Below are 21,008 nucleotides of genomic sequence, written 5' to 3' on the forward strand. Positions count from 1 at the left end.
TTTTTTGGGTTTTCCCCCGGGTAATCCCTAAAAATTGCAATATTTATTTGAATTTAATTGTTAACTTTGGAAAATCATACCTTCTTTAACTCACCATCAACATATTGTTTAAATGTAATTTACTATTTATAGCAAAACTATTGCCCTTTCCTTATACCATGGTCCATATACTATATTTAACACAATAAGGGTTTCTAAAAATTAAAATTTAATCAACATAATACGGTATGTATTGTGCTACCTTTTAAGGTCTAGTTAAATAAACCAAAATCTCCTGCCTTTTAATCAATTACTGAAATTCACCTTCGTTAATCCCAAATTTGTTAAAGAAAGATAACAATATAAAATTATTATATCCTTGATTAAAAAATTATAAACCTTTTAAAATCCAATATTTTTACCAAATCAAACTGTGAACTTTATGAATTGTTTTTATTAAACAATTTTAAATTTACTATTACTATATTTATATGCCCATATATTCCCTTTCTTTTGACATATTAATATATTACTACTACTTTAAACCCGTACATTTCACCTAAATCATTTGGAACTGTATTAAATTTAGTATATGATGTTGTTTTTTCGAATCTTTGATTTTTTGGGAACATCAAAGAAATAAAGTCAATTGTAAATCAAGATTGTCTTTACCAGAACCTACCCCTACGCTATTTTTCCAGGCGGAAGTCATATGTTTATATTAATTTATCGCCCCCATCCTGTTTTCCCTCAGTCAAAAAATAACTCTATATTAATAAGTAAAATTAAAAATTCATTTTGCCATAATAATTGGGATTTTCTTGGCCCAGAATAATTGTTAATTATTTTCTTCCAGAAAATTGGCAAGATTAATTAACCTTTATATGGGACATATAGTTGGAATTAGACAAATAAAGTTACAAACACAATGTTAACATTATATTTACATGCCATAGTAATCTCAACAAGTCACAGACAAATATATAATTCTTATACATGCTACCGATTTCATTGTAGCCAATATCTAGTTTCTGTGAGTGATACATTATTATGTTCTCTTAGCTTTTCGGTATCACCCTCTATCACGCCTCCCCTCTATCCTAATAATTATATATCTCTTTAATACTACCAATAAAACAGCTTTACCCAAATAGGTAAGATCATCGGTAAAGAATTAAAATGAATATGACATAATTTTATTATTGCAAGTTTTATCATTAATTTGCTAATTGATTATTTTCTAGAAGGTTGTTTTATTATTTCATTGAAGATTCTAATAATTTAACACAATATTAGATTTTTAAGAGCGGTAATTAAATTGATTGAAACCTATATGGAAGTATAGTCACCACAACCCCATCATACCTCCTCTGATAGGATGCTAGTTAAATTCATTTGGGTTGCTTGAATGAGTCAGTGGCTGACGAATGAAGCATCAGTTAGGGGATATAGATAATCTCCTATTGACATATAGTTTGACTTGAATAAAAATTAGGTCCTATTCACCACCTAGCCATGCTTTGTATACTATGTAGTCAAATATGAAATTTCTAATTGATCCACATCATAATCTGCAAATTGTCTCTAATAGATTCCTTTTTTATCACCTGTCAGTTTGTGTTTGTAGTACACTTGTGGTAGAGTTACCCTATCATTTACCATGGTAACCAATAGGTGTGTTATACATCACATTATAACAAATAGGCGTACGTTACATTACAACACTTCCCAATATACATTTGATACATATAGATGATTCCCTGATAGCATAGAGAAAGGCCTTTCATATTATTTTCAGAGTAATCTCCACTTTACAAAAGGTAGTAGAACAACATTTTCTAGTGGAGGTGGCATAACAGAATAAAGGTCACAGACACTATATTTACATATATAATATAAAAGACACTTAATAATACACATTTGACTTAAGAACAAAGCCTAAATTAAAAAAATATTAACAAAAACATTCCCAGGATTGTTTTAAGTGTACATCAGATATATTGTAATATAACTAAGATAAAGCTAATATTTAAGACAGGAATTCTGAAGACAAAAGTTAAAGAAAATAAAGAATATTGTAAGAAAACATAGAACACATAGACTTTACCATAGTGATGAGACCACATGCTGCATTAAGTTCGGTACTTAATGAATAGAAGAATTAAAAAATAATATTCATTATAAAAAGCATCTGAATGGGAAAATAGGGATTAAAGATAATAACTGTGAGATGACAGAAAGAGAATGACTTTTGGTTTAGATCAAGTATACAAAAACTAATATAATAGTGTTTTCTTGCTTTTTGTAAATAGACACCTCTTTGATAAAAAGATAATAAATTGTCCTTTAAAAAGAGATTTCAATAGACAAATTAATGGACCAAAAACAATTACTTAACCTGCTACGCTTCCCTTCACAGCAGCTGGGTAGTTAGTACAGAACTTCAACAATATTGTATTTATATATCAAGTATTAATTATTGGCTTAACAATATCACTGATACAACTTACTTTTAAACACTGATTATCAAGTCCCCTAAAATCCAGTTCATTCCTTCTGTAACGCTTCTCCCAGCGGCTCATGATGATGACCTGATATCTTTACGACGGTCCACGACAAAAAGAAAGAGAGAAGTAACGATATGTTTCTTGATGATTATGATAAGGACCGATAGTAGTTCATCAAAAACACTTCTCACCATCATCATACTGTAAGAGATATGGGTGTGGTCAAAGATACATTCAATGACTTCATACATTAAACAGCTAAATGTTATGAATATCAATATAATTATCAGTCCTATACAATGTACCCTATAGTAGTAGTACCAGCAAGTGGAGATAAGGAGCATTTTGTTCTGGGCTTATCTTATAGGGAAGCATTACAAAATAGTTGCCCCATATAGTGCTAAAATTTTCAAGGCACAATATTTAAATACTTGCCTTTAATAATCTATAGTAAAATAATGTATGTGGATATATCTTTGTGTACAATAATTTATATTTCTAGGGATTACATTTAAGTCAATGTAAATAGAAGTCTAGTCGTTACATGTCATTTCTAGATAATCCCTAAAAGGAGAAAATCTGGTTAAAAAATTGTTTTTGTTAGAACATTATGTATCACACAATACAACTCTACCAAGGAAGTTGGAACTACTCTCTTGTTTATATATGTGATTAGATTAAAAAGAAGCTATGGACAATGAACACTTGAAATTGGTAAAAACCTTATCTAGTGTTAAAAGTGTATATATATATCTGTATATCATTGTAAGTTTATTTAGACGCTTCTACTGAAACAAACAATTGTATTACAAAAATAGATGCGGCACATAAGTCTAAATAGAAGTCATTCTAAAAACATTATTAATTAATGATACAGGTGGTTTGGTATAGTAACCTCATTGTACACACGAGGGTCCACATGGTTATGTGTTTCTCTCTGAGTATAAGACTTAATCACATACCTTATGTTGAGTTGTTCATCAGCCATTATAACATGTAGAGAATCAGGAAGGGAAAAGTTGTGATATGTTGAAAAAATCTGCATGGCTTTAAAAGGGTGTGTCTGCAGGAAATAGGAGGTTTTACAAAATTTAATTTGGAAAGTATATAAACAAATTATTATAACAAATTACCTTAGATTGGTTTTGGTATCTCTGTCAACTGATACCCATACAACAGACGTCTGGTAGACAGTGAAACAGAACAGGTATTAATAAATAAATAGCAAACTTTGAAAATAATGTAATGTCTTACCATTATTTAAACCACACCCAATAGTACAGGGCGTCACGCCCACAAGTTATTATTTACGTTATAAAAATTAAGCGCGGGCAACGCCTTTTTAATTACTAAAGTAGCCACGCTTTGAATACGAAAACCCCTACTACATGTACTATTGACTATTTGTACTGTAAACTCTAGTATGATACACCCCTACTTGCAAGCGAAGTAGTGAGTGCTGAGCTGGATCCAGCCGATTTTAGAAAACAGCTGCGATTCCCAAGTAAGTCTTTCTATCACGAAATATTGCAATTCAATAAGTAAACCCAATTTAGGAAACCTATTTTTTGCTTTTTTGTGTGGTTTTGTTGAGTGTCCAGATCAAAGCCACACCCATTTCTCTATTGATTTTATTCTATTTCATTATAGAATGGAAAAGATCTAACTAACTAGTATGATACCCGAACTACTTCAGTCTGGAATGGTAGGCGTGAGCATGGAAGAACACAGAGGAGATGGCAATGGGATAGGCATACGAGGGAAAAGGAACCTCTCCACCAGCAATGCTTTCCCTTCCTGGTGACTTAGCTATCAGTTTACCTTGGGCAAGCCCAATTGAAGAAAGAAGACAAGTAGTTTTGAGGCAGTTTCTTGTTGGCAATTGTTATAATTACTTAGTTTTAGCTGTTTACATGTTCATAAGTGAGAAACAGAGTAGTTGGTTCTCACAGACTTATTAGTGGTTTTCAATAACGTGTATCTCTGAGTTAGTTGTATATCCTTACATCGCTAATCATATATTATGAGAATATTAATTCTATTTCCTGAATTGTTTGGTATGTCCCCCCTCAAGCTACAGGAAGTAAAGTGTGAAGTTACTTTGGTCTGTTTGAACCACTTCTTGGAAACTAGGAAATTAGTTATAGTCAATGTATGTTACTTGGATTCAATATGAAATGTGTTTAAATTCAATATGAACACGTTAGTCATTATCAGTATTATATCTAGTAATTGGTATTAGTTAAGAGAAATTCCTTTGACTTTTTTGACTTTTTTATCCTAGCCTCTCTCCTCTCCTCAGCCCTTGATGAGAATAAACTCACCCACTTCAAGACAAACATAGAGTAGAACAATTGAGGAAAGGTCAGTGATGTCATGTGACATTTACATCATCCTATAATATTACTGACAACTGTTTCACACAATGTGCCTTATAATAAAGTGGTTATATTGGTCATAACAATGTAATCTATTGGTGATCTTATCTCATATACTCCAGGTGTTATCGTGAACCAACCAATATCATACTTAAAGTATTATTGTCACTAAATATATATATACTAACTCTAGTACTTACACTACCTGTTTTTTAAGGTCTCTTAAATATGATTTCAATTGACATCCTGTCATTTGAAGTGTTCTTTTCTTTACACTAACATGAAGAGTTCAACCCTGCATGAGTGAATGTAATTGTGTGTATTATTCTAATTGAAGTATTATTTGGAAAAACTCAAACACATGCCAACATCATAATTAAAGGTGATTGTGTGGCATCGTCACTGCTCACTGGCCTTTTAATAGTAGTACTCGTGTAAAATTTTTAAAGCTACTTTTAGACTCATATCTAGAATGTGATTTTGGATTTTTGAGTTTGGGATTATAATTTGGATCTATAAGCTTGATTATTAGATTCCCAGCTTACAGTATATTACAGAGGAAATAGCCAATAGATAAAAGAAGTTAAAAGAGCAATATATAGAGACAGGGGTGACATACACAGACAAAGATCAAGAGATTATTGTCACTATACCAGTCTGAGCACACCTGTTTTCTAGCTGTTAGTACAATCACCCATTGCATCCTGCTGTGTGAACAACCATAGAGTATCATACTCCATCATAATCCTATTACACTCTCGCTGTTCTCTTTAACAGGAAAGAAAGTGTAGATGAACGCATCAGAGAAGCCGAACAAGACAGGTATATTAACATTGTCATTGTCTATCCACCCATCAATCAATCCTTATTGTATTATACACTATTGACCGTAGTTAACCAGATCATGTCTACACAGTAACCATATCTTATAAAGATGTGTTAACAAAAACTCAGCTTCGATCTTGATGGCTTTAATACATGACAACAGAAAATAATTTGCAAAATTAGTCTCCAGATATAGTGACAGCTCACTGTACTTGGGCACAATATTATGCTAATAAATATAGTCTTATTTTGTGCAGTGTATATCCTCCTGTATTGATTGGTGGTTCTTTCTTTTAGAGAAGTGACCTCAAATAACAAATTCCCTCAATCATCTTGTTTCGATATGAAACTTGTAAGACACTTCACTACTAATGCCATCATGTTACCCCATTGCCCCTATTATTAGGACGATGATGAATTTCGTCAACCTGACATGATGAAGCACTGTCCTTTTCCCATTGCCACGACAATAACCACACCCTTTATATCCCCCTTCGTCTCCTGTTTTCTCATCTAGGGGTAAACCTAATAATACAAGAGATTATCATAGTTCAGATTGCTGAGTAATCAAAATGTTTATAATATATTTGACTTTGTATACTCCTTTCATGCTTTACAATGCAAACATTGATCTATTTCCAAAACACACTTTAGAATAATATTGTATTGATTATATATTATTAATGTATTTGTGTTCTTTAGGTACGTAGTCGAAGTCTTACCCAACAGTCCCTCTTCAGCAAGAACTTTTACTATTTATTGTAAGTCAAGTCACATGATGATCATGTTGTAGTCCTGTGGATAGTCATATGATATTACATTGTTGGTAAGTTCTGTGGTAGTTGTTTTCCTGAAGGTATATGGTTTCTCTTTGTAGTGATAATAAATTACTATTAATATGCTAACTTGATTTTGTAAATCTGTTAGTTAGCACCGTATGTGTTTAATAGTAGAATGTCTTCAGAATACACTAACAATCTTACCAGAGTTAATGTTTTAGTCTAGTGAAGATACTTGTGTATAAAACAAAGAGTCTACTATAATAGATTCGTTGTAGTAGTATGATTATCATGTGACTTTCCTTTCAGTCGTCGTAGTCTTAGTCCCTGTACCTATGAGGCCAAGTTCACTTGTTTTTGAGCCACGCAAAAGAAAAAGAAATTCTGGTAAGAAAATAGTATGTTTTTGTTGTAAATTCATATATCCTCAATAGATAATGAGAAATGGACATCTCACCGACTCAGCCACACCCACCAGCTAAACGAGCATGTGTTTGCGTCTCCGTTGGACTAATTCACCTTGTATTAGTCCACTCTCAAACTTCACACCCATAAATTTAATTACTCATGGACGATGATCCACGACCAGCTTTTGAAACCCATCATCCTCCTGGTATTCAGTTCAGTCCTTTGCTGTCTCCTTCCCACTTCATACCACGTCCCCTCCCAGGTGGATTTTATGAGGCCAGTACCCACTTTCCCAAACACAAGGAAAAGAGTCGGTATACCTGGAGATCTTACTTTAAATTCTCATGCTCCTCCATTGGAAAGTGCCTTTCTTCCTTTTAACCACAGTGTTCTGATTCTCACCAAATCCAAGAACTCGTGTAACTTTACCAGATCCATTTAATTCCCTTCCCTCGTCTTTTCACCCTGTTACCACTATATCGTGACCACGTCCACTACCATAGCTTTTCATTATAGTGTCTTACTCCATGTTCACTGGTAGCTCATTCAAGAATATTAATTAGTTATCATAATCATCAGTCATGTATTATATTATCATTAGTTAATGTCTCCTGTTATTTTTTTGGTGTTGATTTCTCAATTTATGAATATTAATACGTTATTATTATTATTATTATATTATATATAAAGTTTAAACTAGTAAATTTAAAATCCATTTTTCATATGTAATTGAATTTAAAAAATAATGCTGAATTTGACATTGAATGAGTTTATTAAGGTTAATACAATTGTAATACTCAAATATGCAGATTATGGTATAACATCCATATATTTGATACACAGATCTCTCTATTTATAGGATACATTCAGTTAAATATCTGTAACAAGTACCATTTCTTTATTGTTGTTGGACCAGCATATGTCATATTCAGCTGTAACCTGAAGATATCATATATGTCTCTGTAACATATCACATCATATACTGTATATAAACAGATTGTATTGTTAGTTTTTAGAGTCATGTTTATGGACATCTTATGATTGTTTTCTTTACTAATTAACCACTATTCTTAATATATAATTGTACTAGTGATACAATTGTCTTAAATATGAACAACTTGACACTTTATAGCCAGTCAAGTGGACTAGCAGTCATGTATTTGGTAAAAAGTAAATTTGAAAAAGAAAAAGTTATGATATAATTGTACAGCTGATAATAATGAAACAATGACAAAATGTGTACAATATAATATATGTGTTATATTAAAAAGATAACAGTCTAGTAGTATACCAGTACAGAAAAGTATAATGTAGCTATCATACATTATAAAAGGAAAGCTATTTACAATCGTAGAGAAAGTAGTGACAATAAACACTAATAAGATTACAAGATTAATTTACATATGTAGGAGATACACCACTGATTTTATCTTTGTCACCATCAGGAATGAGATTTCCTCTTCCTGGAGCAATTTGTGATGGTCGTGGATGTAGAGTAGTTTGTTTGTGAAGGTAGTTGTTATATGAACTGTACTTGATGGATAATTCTTGTGGAAGAAACCCTGTGTGAAGATGTACTTGTTGAAGATGATGTAGCAGATGTGTGTAGATGATGTGGTAGATGATGTAGTAGTAGTAGTAGTTGTTGGATCTTGACCAAACTATAGAATAGCTGACACTGTAATAATAAGAGAAAACATAATGATAATACGAAGAATTATAGGAGGACTTTGACCATAACACAGCTAAATACTATAATATAAAGTGCTTCCAAATCTAGGTATCTATTAGTAGTGATTACCTGTACTTATCTAATAGAAATGTATAATTCTACTAACAACTTAAAGTAAAGCATTGTATTATGTGAACAACAATACTTGTGGTTTTAAAATGAGTATGTAGATGGATTCTCAATATTTTATATGTTACTGCTACATATAATAATACCTTCTATTACTGTACAGTCGACATTCATAGGACTAGGAGTTGGAAAACCACTCTGAGTAAAAGTTTGATATCTTGTGTCAAGACTATAATCTGATGCTCGAGGGACAGTTAAATTACAGAACTTGACAGGACAGTTTGCAACATCACTGCTACAAGACTTGAGGTTTCGAGTGATGTTCTTCAGTTTAGCAATAGAATCTTTGTATTTGAAGACCAGTATTGAGTGGAGATAGAGTTCTGGATTAGCTTTCTGAGAGAGCCTGTCTCCATTAACAACAGAATAGCGATAACTATAAGAAAATAAAAGTATAAAAACACATTCCTTTGTGAAATAAATAACATAGTGAAATATTCAGTATGAGACATCATAATTAAAGGAACATCCTCCTTTAAAGGTTAGTATATTTTATACACATTAGTTACTGCTTCCTTTAATAGCAAGAAGCCTCATTCTTACAATATATTGTAAATACAGTTATCTATTTTCTACTACTAACCTTCCAAGTAGCTCCATTCCAACATTACAATTACTACTGGCTACTGATCCTGTACATAGACTATCAGATAATTGTCCAAATAATGTAGAGACACTATCAGCACAAGTACCTGTCTCTTGTAAAGCAGCATTAGCTGCATCTGTTGTCTGTCTCTTTGCTACATTATGAAGAGAACGTCGACGACGACCAAATTTAGATGTGAATGTGGCTCCACAATCATTTTCCATCTATAAAGAAGGAAGTTTCATAAAACATGGTGTCAGTCCGTGCTATTAATAATAATATAATATAACAAGAATCATTGAATACTGGTGACAATCCAAGCTTAAATTTAACAAGTATCTGTCACACCTTACAATTATTAAAATAATTCATAATTGCTAAGTTTTAATTAGCCTAACACAATTTTAGAAATATTTTGTCAATAGTTACTGTTTTAGAATACAATTAACTTACAGCTTTCTTTATGGTGTCTGCACTTCCAACAACAGTCGTAACAAGACTAATCATCTTAGTCTGAAATAGAGTAAAAGCATTGAAAGGATCATAAGAGGATTAATTGTTCTCGAGTGCTCTTAGAGCTCCAAAGAATTCTGTGTAAGCATCACCAAATTCTTTTAAATCCACAAGACATCCACGAAGGACATTCTTACAATAGCCAGGACAAGATAGAATAGTGTCCTTATTACCAGCACATAGAGAGCAATGAGTGAGTTTTAATAGAGCGTCTTTGCAATCAGATGAGAGGGTGTGGCTAATAACATCCTCTAAAACATCATTAGCAGTTTTGAGTGCAAGTAAATAACGTAAGAATAAATTGTAACGTTCTTTAAAACGTTGTATTCATTGTTTAAGAAAGTGGCTTGTGTACTCTTAAAATAGTTGTAAAAACACTGAGTGAAGCTACTTGAACTAGGGACATTAAGGAATCTCTGAGCCATGGCTTCAGCAAAAGCAGTGGTAAACAGTGAAGACAACTTCTTGAAACTCTGTCTCTAAGTTACACAAGTCAATGTTAAGCACTCCATTTTTTTCACATAATTGAAGAACTTGTCGAAAATATCTTCATGATTAGTGAATGATCGAGGTGCAAGAAGTTTAAACCCAGCCACCAGACTATTTTTGCTCCTTACAATGTATTCAGCTGTTACATCTAAAAAGGAATAAATGTGTGAACTATTAAACCACAGCTGAGAAACAACAATAGTATAGTCATAATGCCATGTGATATGATAACACAGATGTTTACATGTTAAATCAAAAAATCACTTTGATATGTAGTGTTGTGCACACAGAAATGTACTCGTAAGAACATGAAAGGACTTCAAAGGCATGAAGTGACTCAGATTTTGTTTTGTCTCTGTTGCTTTTCACCACAAACCATACCCAATAACAGTAATTGTATCTGGTTCATTAGCCAAACCACAAAACAAGAAATTATTAAGGTTCGCTGATCATTGTTATAATAAAGCAATCATTTTGTCAAAGACTGTTCAATAAATAGATGTTAATCTACTAGCTTTATTGACTTGTATGAAAAGTATGAATACCACTCCTACAGGCTCTAATAACAAATTAAATTAATAACAGAATACCTAACATTCTACATGTATACCAGTTAAGAGTATATTATAGACTGGTTTCTTCATCTTTATTAGTTATAACATCAACAATGCCCTTTAAAAGCCAACCACAATAAAAGAAGAGACATTTAGGGAACATACAGAATTATTAATAATCATTTATATACCAATCTTGGAAATAGAGAGTCATAAAGCTATTAGAAGGAATCCTTTCATTACAACTACTAACGGTATGCCATGTTATTAATACAACACATGTTTAACTGAATTTTTTTACTTTCCTACAAACATACATTGTGGAATGACATCAATACATCTCCATTTCCAAGAAAATGAAAACGTATGCATGCTTCTTTGACTCAAGTCATTTTAAACCTAACTATATCTATATATGAGAAGATAATCACTAGATCTGTCCCATTACATGTACTAACCTTGTAAGTTTGATTGTGTACATGGTTTGATAGTTGTGTTCAAGGAATTGAACAGTTTCACTTGAACAGTTCCAGCTATGTTAGATTTAAAATGTGTTTCAGCTGTTGATGAGCAACAATTAGCATTCAATCCACATGCATCATTGATGTTTGAATCTGTAAAGAAACATGATGGAGGTAACAAATAAAGGAAGAACATGAACTGACAAACCATCGTTAACAAATTGTAGACATTTTTATTGGCATACTTAGTGTTAATAGACAACAATTTGACACCTAGATGACTTAAACACTATTCTAATGTGCAGTTGACATAAACTCAACCAAAAGACTTGTCTGACAAGTAAACAGGTCTTGGATTCCCAATGTTATAGGAGATAGTCATATAAAATCTATTTTCACTGAATATAAACACCTATCTTTTAAGTAATAGAGTGTAATTGCTGCATGTTGCAAAATGCTACCTGTTCTTTTCTGGTTGCCTAGCAAGCAACACACTATACAAGGTATATCACATGTTATATGTGATTATGATGTAATTCACACTTGTGAATCAGAAAATAGCTTGTTAATGTTTGTGAATGTATTCGTATAATATTGGTAAATCATAGTATGCTAATAACTTGTAATTCTAGCTATTGGATTATTTGGGCTGGGTAGTTAGATTATAAAACACAGATGGCCATTATAATTTCTTCAATGTGGACAGGTCAAGTTACTCAGGTATGACCACCATCCTGTCATCCAATTTTTAACTCTTTAAGTACATTTTTTTCTGGCAAAGAAGATAGAGGTTTTTGACTAATTTACAGCTTAATATTACCTATCCTTGGTGTATAATTCTTTCATTACAACATTTAAAATTACAAGGAATTGGGTGGTAGTGTAATGATGTTAATAGATAGACTATGAGTTAGAATGTAATCAGAAAACTCATAAACAGTACATGTTTTATAACATGATTTCTTCAGGCTATTGTTTTATAATTATATACAGTTCACTTAATGACACAACCTCTCTTAATGTTGATTGTTTTAGTCAATATCAACAATGTCTCATCACAAAGTGAATCTAGTTACATCAACAAATCTCTATACATCTTAAGTGCTCAAACGATAACTGAATTATGTGGTAGATCTTACAGCTAACATGGAGATATTAGAGTGTCACCATGTAACAAACCTGTGGATAAGTCAGTGTAGATCTGATTTCTTGCCGTTTGCTCATCCAAGTTGGTTACGGATCGCAGTTTTCCGTATGCCGGATCACACACAGAAGACGATATTGCTGAATGTACCAAGTAAAAAGTAAATGACAGTAAAGCGAGGAAGAGTACTCTCGTAGCCTGCATCGTGATACTCGATAAGCGATTGCTGCTCTAGTCGTACGGGGTATTCTGATGTTGTTTATGCTTGCATTGGTTTTCAATATATACCGTTAGGCGCGATTACGGAAAATTGTCTAGACTTTGATGTGTGCGGTAACGATTGAAAAGAAACCACATCAAAAGAGAACTATTACAACACGTGTAATGATATACGGTATCTTTAAAATAAAAAATAGGTGTGGAGTTGAAAAAAATTATTGTACATTTAAATAAGATGACCACTGCGGCAAGACCCACGTTTGAACCAGCTCGAGGAGGGAAAGGAAAAGGAGAAGGAGATCTATCAGCTCTCTCTAAACAGTATTCCAGTCGAGACTTACCTTCACACACTAAACTGAAATACAGGTAGAAATTTGGTAGATTTCAATTTTGTAACTCATCATTACTTAAATTTTGATGTTCAATAAAAATTATAATATCATTAATTGTGATATTAAATTGACACATACTTCTCCCAATATTTGTGAACTAAAGTTACGTAGTAAAAGTATTATAACACATTAAATCAGTAAAATTGATATAGATGTATCAAATTTTGTACGTTCATGATAATAAAATTAGAATTGTAGAAATGTATTTTAACTCCCACGCCACATCTCTCTTTACTCATTGTTTAGACAACCAGGTCAAAGCACAAGTGAGGAGTTACGTGGACGAGATTTTCGTCAGGAATTAGAAGATAAAGAGAGAGAAGCACGATAGAAAAGTTCAAAAGAAAAACGCAGTTTCACAGGTAATTAACTGAAGTCTTATAATTAGATTAGGTCATTAATTATTCGTTACCTGATTCTGTTTGGTATTAGAATGTCAACTTATAATACTAATTCCCAAAAAGTCAACTTCCCAACTCCCAAATGTCAACTTCCCAGATGTCAATCAAATATAAATCCTGATCTTAAGCATAAAACCTTAAACTCTAAACCAAAGTTGTTATTTGTAAGCTGTTACCTTTGGAAGTTGATATTCTTAGACTTATCTCAATATTCTTACTTCATTCAGAGGTTCCCAGTGTAACAGGATCTGATACTAGATCACGGTCTAGTAAAGAAGAGGGAGGATCAAGTACAAAGAAAACCACGTATTGAACCACCAGCTAGTCTTGATGCAGATGATGTCATAGATGATGATGATGTAAGTTAAAGAAATATTTAGAACTTGATTTTTAATATGACTTGTTTTAGGATGAGATGAAGAGGACAGGTTAGATTGAATGGATGAATGCTCAGGACTGATGGATGGTGGTTTGATTAATAAATGAATGAATGGAATGACAAACAAGTTAATGGATGGATGGACAGATGGATGGATGGATGGATGGAAGTTAAGTAGTAGTATTTTTCCTCAAGTGATGAAGATGATACTGCTGAACTTCTCCGAGAGTTGCAAAAAAATTAAGAAAGAAAGAGCTGAGGAACAGGCCAAAAAAGTAAATTCAATCCCTAGAGTAAATACACCCTCTAGTTTACATTAGCTAGTTTTATCTAATCATAGCCACACCAACCAGACAGTCAGAGACTGGTTGTCTGTAGTTCATGTGAAGTTATTGATTATATAGGGAACGTGAAAGAAAGGAAGAGGAGGAGAGAATTAGAACATAAAATCTTTTGAAGGGAATCCTCTATTGAATCAACAACAACAACAAAAAGGAACATTTCAGATTAAAAGAAGGTAAGCCCACCAATTAGGAGACTAAACAGTGCACTCCTAATATGTCATGTTATTATGTAACCCTTGTCATCTCTGCATGAGAAAGGTTATAGTACTTAGTACCTTACCCTCATATAGCACTTTAAACAACTACAACTAAAACCTTGTGTTCTACAGCTATGTAACTTTCTCAATTCTATCACCTTTGAACTCTTTGTACTTTGTAAACATACCTAGCATCTGTACATTAGCAAAAATTAAATTTGCATTAATAGCTTTAGCTTGAATATTATTTTCACATCATTAAACATACATTATAATTAATGTAGTGGCTGACACAGCGAGTAATTATGATAAGTCTAACAAATAAAAATACTTAACATGCAATAATCAAAACATGACTGACTAGTGATACCACGCCCACTTTACTTAATATATACTATCTAAACTCAATTCATTTGTCTAAAATAAATTAAAATACATGACTTGGTCCCATGGATTATACCTTGCTGACATTTTCAAGAAGTGTCCATTTAACAATATTTATTATTTACATGGATCGATGTCTTACTTCATAGCAGTGAGAATTCTGTATTTTATTAGTGCTCTTCATTATTTAGGTGGGATGATGATGTCATTTTTAAAAATTGCGCCAAGTCAGACTTTGATAAAAAGGTATGAATTTTTAATAGGGATATTTATGGCAAGTAATATAATATATTAATTCTTAGGAACAACCTTTATTAATGACACCATTCGATCTGAGTTTTCATCGTAAATTTATGGACAAATATGTTAAGTAATAGTCAATTTATCTTTTAACATGTACAAATTTCATTGTCACACAAAAAGTAATATCATTAAAAATTCCCATTGTTAGTTATATTTAAAAAATGGCTGCTGCTATGAAACTATTAATTATATGACGTCAGAACAATGACAATAGAACTATTTTTATTGTCAATGTATTATGAACTATGAATATAGTTATGACTCCACCCTACTTCACTCCAAGTGACTTGCAGCTATATATTCAGTAATGGCAATCATTTGCTATACTACAAGTAGTTGCTGCCACAGAGTATTATGTATCTGTTTGATGATGGATCAGATAATAATCCTGGTACTTTAGATAAACGATGGCAGCATGTACAAAGAGCTGTTAGTGTATTAAAACCTGGAGATATATGTACAATCAGAGGAGGTAACTATTATGGTAGAAGATATTTATTCAAACTAGGACATTCTCTTCTTTTTATGGATTGGTCCTATACATGTAGCTGTTAAGACCAATTAAATGATTATTGTTAGGAATTTTACTAAACTGAAGTAACTAAGAAACTTGTATGTAGATTTATAGAAGGTTTGTTCAATTCTTGCTCTTTCTATCTCTCAGATTCAAAGCATGTTCAACTGACATTTAGAGTAAAAGTAATGAATGAAGTCGTCACTGGTATTGGAGTTATCAAATGTATCCCTGGGAATATGTCTTTAAGACCTTGTTTTTTGGTATCAGAAAGTATGAAGCTCTCAGTATAGCAATTTTTTTATTGTTTCATTTATGGAATAAAATATGTTATATTCCAAGGACTGTTAGTTAATACTGTCAATATGGTCAATTACAATGTTTTACTTTTTCTAATTATGTTTGTAATTTTCAGTATATGTCAACACATCTGTTGCTCAACTCACACTTCATAAGGTGTTTATCACTCTCACTCTTATTTACTTTGCTTGACTAAATTTTACTTCTTTTTCTTTGACACATTGTTGTTATCAACTATTATAGAGTAGAAATTTATTTTGCTGTTAGAAAGCACAGCATAGATAGCAATGTATTAGAAGAGAGTAATGACATGTAGAGTTTAAAATAAAGTTATCAACTAGCTCTAACACGATAGCTGTTGTTACATTTCAATGTACTCTTAGTAATATTGAAGAGAAAGATGAAGCAGAAGAACCTCATCTTACTGATGATTCCTCACTTACTGGACACAATTTTTTTTCCAATCTGTACCTTCTGTGTATATTAGTGGCATACATAATAAGAAGACACAGGAAAGATGTAATTTGACAAGTTGTTATGTAACAATATTTTTATATAGAAATTTATCCTGACTTTGTCAGTACTGGCTGAAGAGCATGCTCCCAGCAGGATATCAGTGAAGACATATTATCATTATTTCAAAGCTGGAGGAGGATATATGCTCACATATACTCATTATATTGTATTAGATATATTTATGTGAGGTTTGTTTGATACTCTCATAGATATTGTCATGTGAGTTTATTATATTAGATAGTAATAACAGATTGGTGGATAGTTGATTGATAATTAAATCATTATAACCACCTTTGTCAATTTGGTGTAACTCAGGGCAACATGTGACGTTGAGACTTTTCTCAATTGGTCAACATGCCTTTTGTCAAATGGCCAATATGTTGAATTTAAGTGTGTTCTCTAATAACTTTTTTTAGTACCTGCAATATGTTCTCTGTTGATATTGAATTTATCATAAGAACTTCATAACAATATATTTAGAAAAATGCTTAGAGCTCCAATTTTATTTTTTATACTAATCTAAAAACATATATCATTAGTATTATAGTTAGTCATAATAAAATATAATAATAATTGTAAGTCGTGCATGTTACAAGACTTGATGATGTAGTATCCCTCCAACTTGTCAATGCTTCAGTAAATCTTACTATATTGTTTTGTTACTTTGAGATAAGAACGTACTTCTAATTGAAGTGACAGTTCATACCATTTGTGTTTATGTTTACTAGTAGATTGAGTAGGTTATGTTTGTCAGGGACTTTCTTTAGCACTATAGGAATATCTATGTAATATAAGGGGATACATGTTATTAATAAACTAATACAAAGTATTTAACCATATAAGGAAGTAATATATATATTAAAAGTATATTATGAATACTGTAACAATTTCTATATACTAATTGTTACAGTATTCATAAAATACTTATAGTAACCTTTTATCAGTACTATATAGACAGTCTGAAGTTATTCACGTACAGCATATTATTCTACATCTATTAATGTAACTGTATGTCCCAGATCAGTACATGTTAGATAGATAGCATTACAATATTGTAGCTTACTGCTTGTACTGGAGGTCAGAGATCAAATTTGATAAAACTTTTTTGAAGGATAAGATTGACTACTAATGCAGGAAGAAACCTTGAGGTAGAGGGCTCATATCCCATGTTAGAACAAGGTCTATGTTTTTATTGAAAATAGATCTCTAGAACTTGGAGGGAGTTGTTGTCAGAAGAACGTGAGGGATAAAGTATTTCCCTTTTGAGACAAAGTAGCAATGATAAATACATCCTCCGTTAACATAAGATAATCAGATCAGATGGATCTACAGATACTAATGAACAACACAATGCTTCAAGGAATTGTGATCTATTGTTGAACTGGTTGACTAATGTGCTCTTCTTTAATGCTGAAAAAGTATTAGGGCTCGTCACTAACTTTTCCCTGGATCTAACAACTGGTGCATGTAGCACATACCAGTTGTTAGATTCAAACTGTGACATATATGACCAGGAGCCCATGTAGTAAAAATTGGTACCTTGTGTTTTGTTATGGGTTCCCAGTATGACCACTCAATGTTAAGGTAAAAATATCTGAAATTTTTTTTTCAGTTTTTTTTTATGGAATCATGTAAAGATACTTGTTCTAATAATTGATCATGCTTTAAAAAATTTTTTTAACCCTAGTACTTTGCAGAAATGTAGTTTGATTCCTTAATATCTGCAATGCTTTTGGAGACGTCAAATAATAATATTAAAGAACTTAAAGAGCTGAAACTTTTGAAAATTAAAGATGAAGTCAATTACTACAATTATACGGATGGATTTATTTCTACAATAATATTTGACATTTTTACAAAGCTATAAACCTTCCCTACTTTAATCACTATTATTATTATATGTTATACAAATCGTACAAAGAAATGCATCCGTAAAAGTACTAAAATTGATCATTTTCGTTCTTGAACTTGTCAGCAGGTTGTTACATTATCCATAGAATCAAAATCACAACAACAGTATCTAACAGTGCAAAAGTCGCCATCTTGATAATGATTAATCGATTATCATTAATTAAAGCCAATGAATACACTTAGTGTCAGGTTATTGATAAGTGACTTTCGCGGGTTAGAATAGTTAAATAAAATGTATTAATTATCATTGCTATTATTATTATTATATTATTGTTCGTAGTTTTATGTGCCTTCATCTCAAAGCAGACCATGCTTTAATAACAATAATAACAACAATAATAAAAATAGTAATAATAATTATATTTAACTATTTTAACCCCGCGAAAGTCACTTATCAATAACCTGACACTAAGTGTATTCATTGGCTTTTAATAATGATAATCGATTAATCATTATCAAGATGGCGACTTTTGCGCTGTTAGATACTGTTGTTGTGATTTTTGATTCTATGGATAATGTAACAACCTGCTGACAAGTTCAAGAACGAAAATGATCAATTTTTAGTACTTTTACGATGCATTTCTTTGTACGATTTGTATAACATATAATAATAATAGTGATTAAAGTAGGGAAGGTTTATAGCTTTGTAAAAATGTCAAATATTATTGTAGAAATAAATCCATCCGTATAATTGTAGTAATTGACTTCATCTTTAATTTTCAAAAGTTTCAGCTCTCTAAGTTCTTTAATATTATTATTTGACGTCTCCAAAGCATTGCAGATATTAAGGAATCAAACTACATTTCTGCAAAGTACTAGGGTTTAAAAAGTTTTTTAAAGCATTATCAATTATTAGAACAAGTATCTTTACATGATTCCATCAAAAAAAGCTGGAAAAAAAATTCAGATATTTTTACCTTAATGCTGCATGAATTGATATTGATTTCATGAAGGACTGTAATATGATAATTAGCTTACATGTTACATTTTATAGTTTTTGTAATCTAACAGATACATATGCTAAATGGAGCATTGCCTTTATAGACTAGCCTACATATATAAACAGTGTATTATTTTGTAGTCATAGTAATTAACATTAAAAATTATATTTTTTGTATAACTTTTTATTAAATGTGTATACAAATCTAATCCAAGAGGAATTCATACAGAATCAGTGTTAAGATCATACTAAATATGGCTGGATCACCTGTACTAGTTATTAGTTACACATGATATGTAGGTATATGTACATGTTAGGTGGATGCATTGTTACAAAACATATACAGATAGACCAAATAGTAACAGATAGAACATGTGTCTACAGTGTTGTTATTGAGTCAGTTTAATTTTTTAGGATCTTATGATGCATGCTTATCAGATCAATGAACTGAGCATGCTCAGTTTAACAAGTTGCTTTAATAGCGCCAATTTTAGGGAATTGAGCATGCTCAGTTTTAACAAACTGCCAGAGTGGCGCCAATGTTAGTCCTAAAAAAGCACTTGGCTTTAGCTTGACCGCCTCATTTCTTCAAAACAACTACACCTGTTGGATCAGTGCTTCTGCAGGGCTTGACATCTTGTATAAAAGAAGAACATAACTATTGCTGTTGCTGTCTGTCGCCTCTGGTCAAGAAACCTTCAGTTCTCGGTCATCTCTCATACAGAAAAACGTAGTGACAAGGAAAACACCCTTTTGTTGCAGCACAAAGGGAAAGAAGATTTTCAGGTCAGAGTAAAACTTACACCATGTGTATATGTGGAAAACCTAATCCTGAGCTTTTCTGCTCTCTTTGTCCAATATTTGCTGTCATTTCACATATATGTAGCCTTTTATATGACTTGTGAAATCCTTTGACCTCTTGTGGCAGCCCAATCCTGTAGTATATAAATAAAGTCTAGTTCTAGCTCAGGTTAAAATCAGCCTTCTGTTGGTTGTTATGACAGCCAAGTAGTAATGTATATGCACAGAAAGCTGTTATAACATCAGTAGACTTGGAACCTTAAGTATCCAGTACAGAGGTTTTGCTATTGTCATGATCATGTAAGTACTTAACTAAATTTAACTGGAATAGTTTTGTGCAAATATTCCTCTTAGCTTTCTTCATGAGTGCCACATACAGCTGATAATAAGGTTAAATGGCTCTGACAGCTAGCAGACAAACTGAGTATTTCTACATGTATTCCACATTTAGAACCAGATTGAAAGCCTGAAAACCCCATATGCCTAGACACTAATACAGAATCTAGGACCCCCTTGTATTAAGTCTCCATATTTGTACCATCCTACATACTTCTTAAAGTTACCACAGAAGATTCTCATTGTATGTCTGTATTTGATAGGCTTTTATAATACTCACTACTCAATATATATGTACAGTTGCTTAAAGACTACGCTAACAGTTCTAGTATGGCAGAGCAGCTTTCTTGTTTGTTAGCTTATAACCACAGTCTAGCTAATAACCACAATCTAGCTGATGAGGATCATCTTGTTAACTGTAATGACAGTAGTGGGGTTCCCAAAAGTTATGGCAGATACTTGCATAGCTTTCATGTCTAACACATAATGATGTCTTGTTAGAATGTGACCCATTTCTAATAGTATTTAGTCACTATATTATCTCTGTTGTGCTGTAGCCCATTATCTTACCTATTGTTATTAATGGC

At 32.0% G+C, this 21,008-nt stretch overlaps 1 pseudogene; it reads left to right on the forward strand.

Moving 5' to 3' along the window:
- Positions 1 to 12,938: 12,938 nt before the first annotated feature.
- LOC121366111 lies at positions 12,939 to 15,046 on the forward strand (annotated as a pseudogene).
- Positions 15,047 to 21,008: the final 5,962 nt, after the last annotated feature.

This window comes from Gigantopelta aegis, unplaced genomic scaffold (assembly GCF_016097555.1).
Source record: "Gigantopelta aegis isolate Gae_Host unplaced genomic scaffold, Gae_host_genome ctg4770_pilon_pilon, whole genome shotgun sequence".
In the NCBI taxonomy this organism is placed as follows: Eukaryota; Metazoa; Mollusca; class Gastropoda; order Neomphalida; family Peltospiridae; genus Gigantopelta; species Gigantopelta aegis.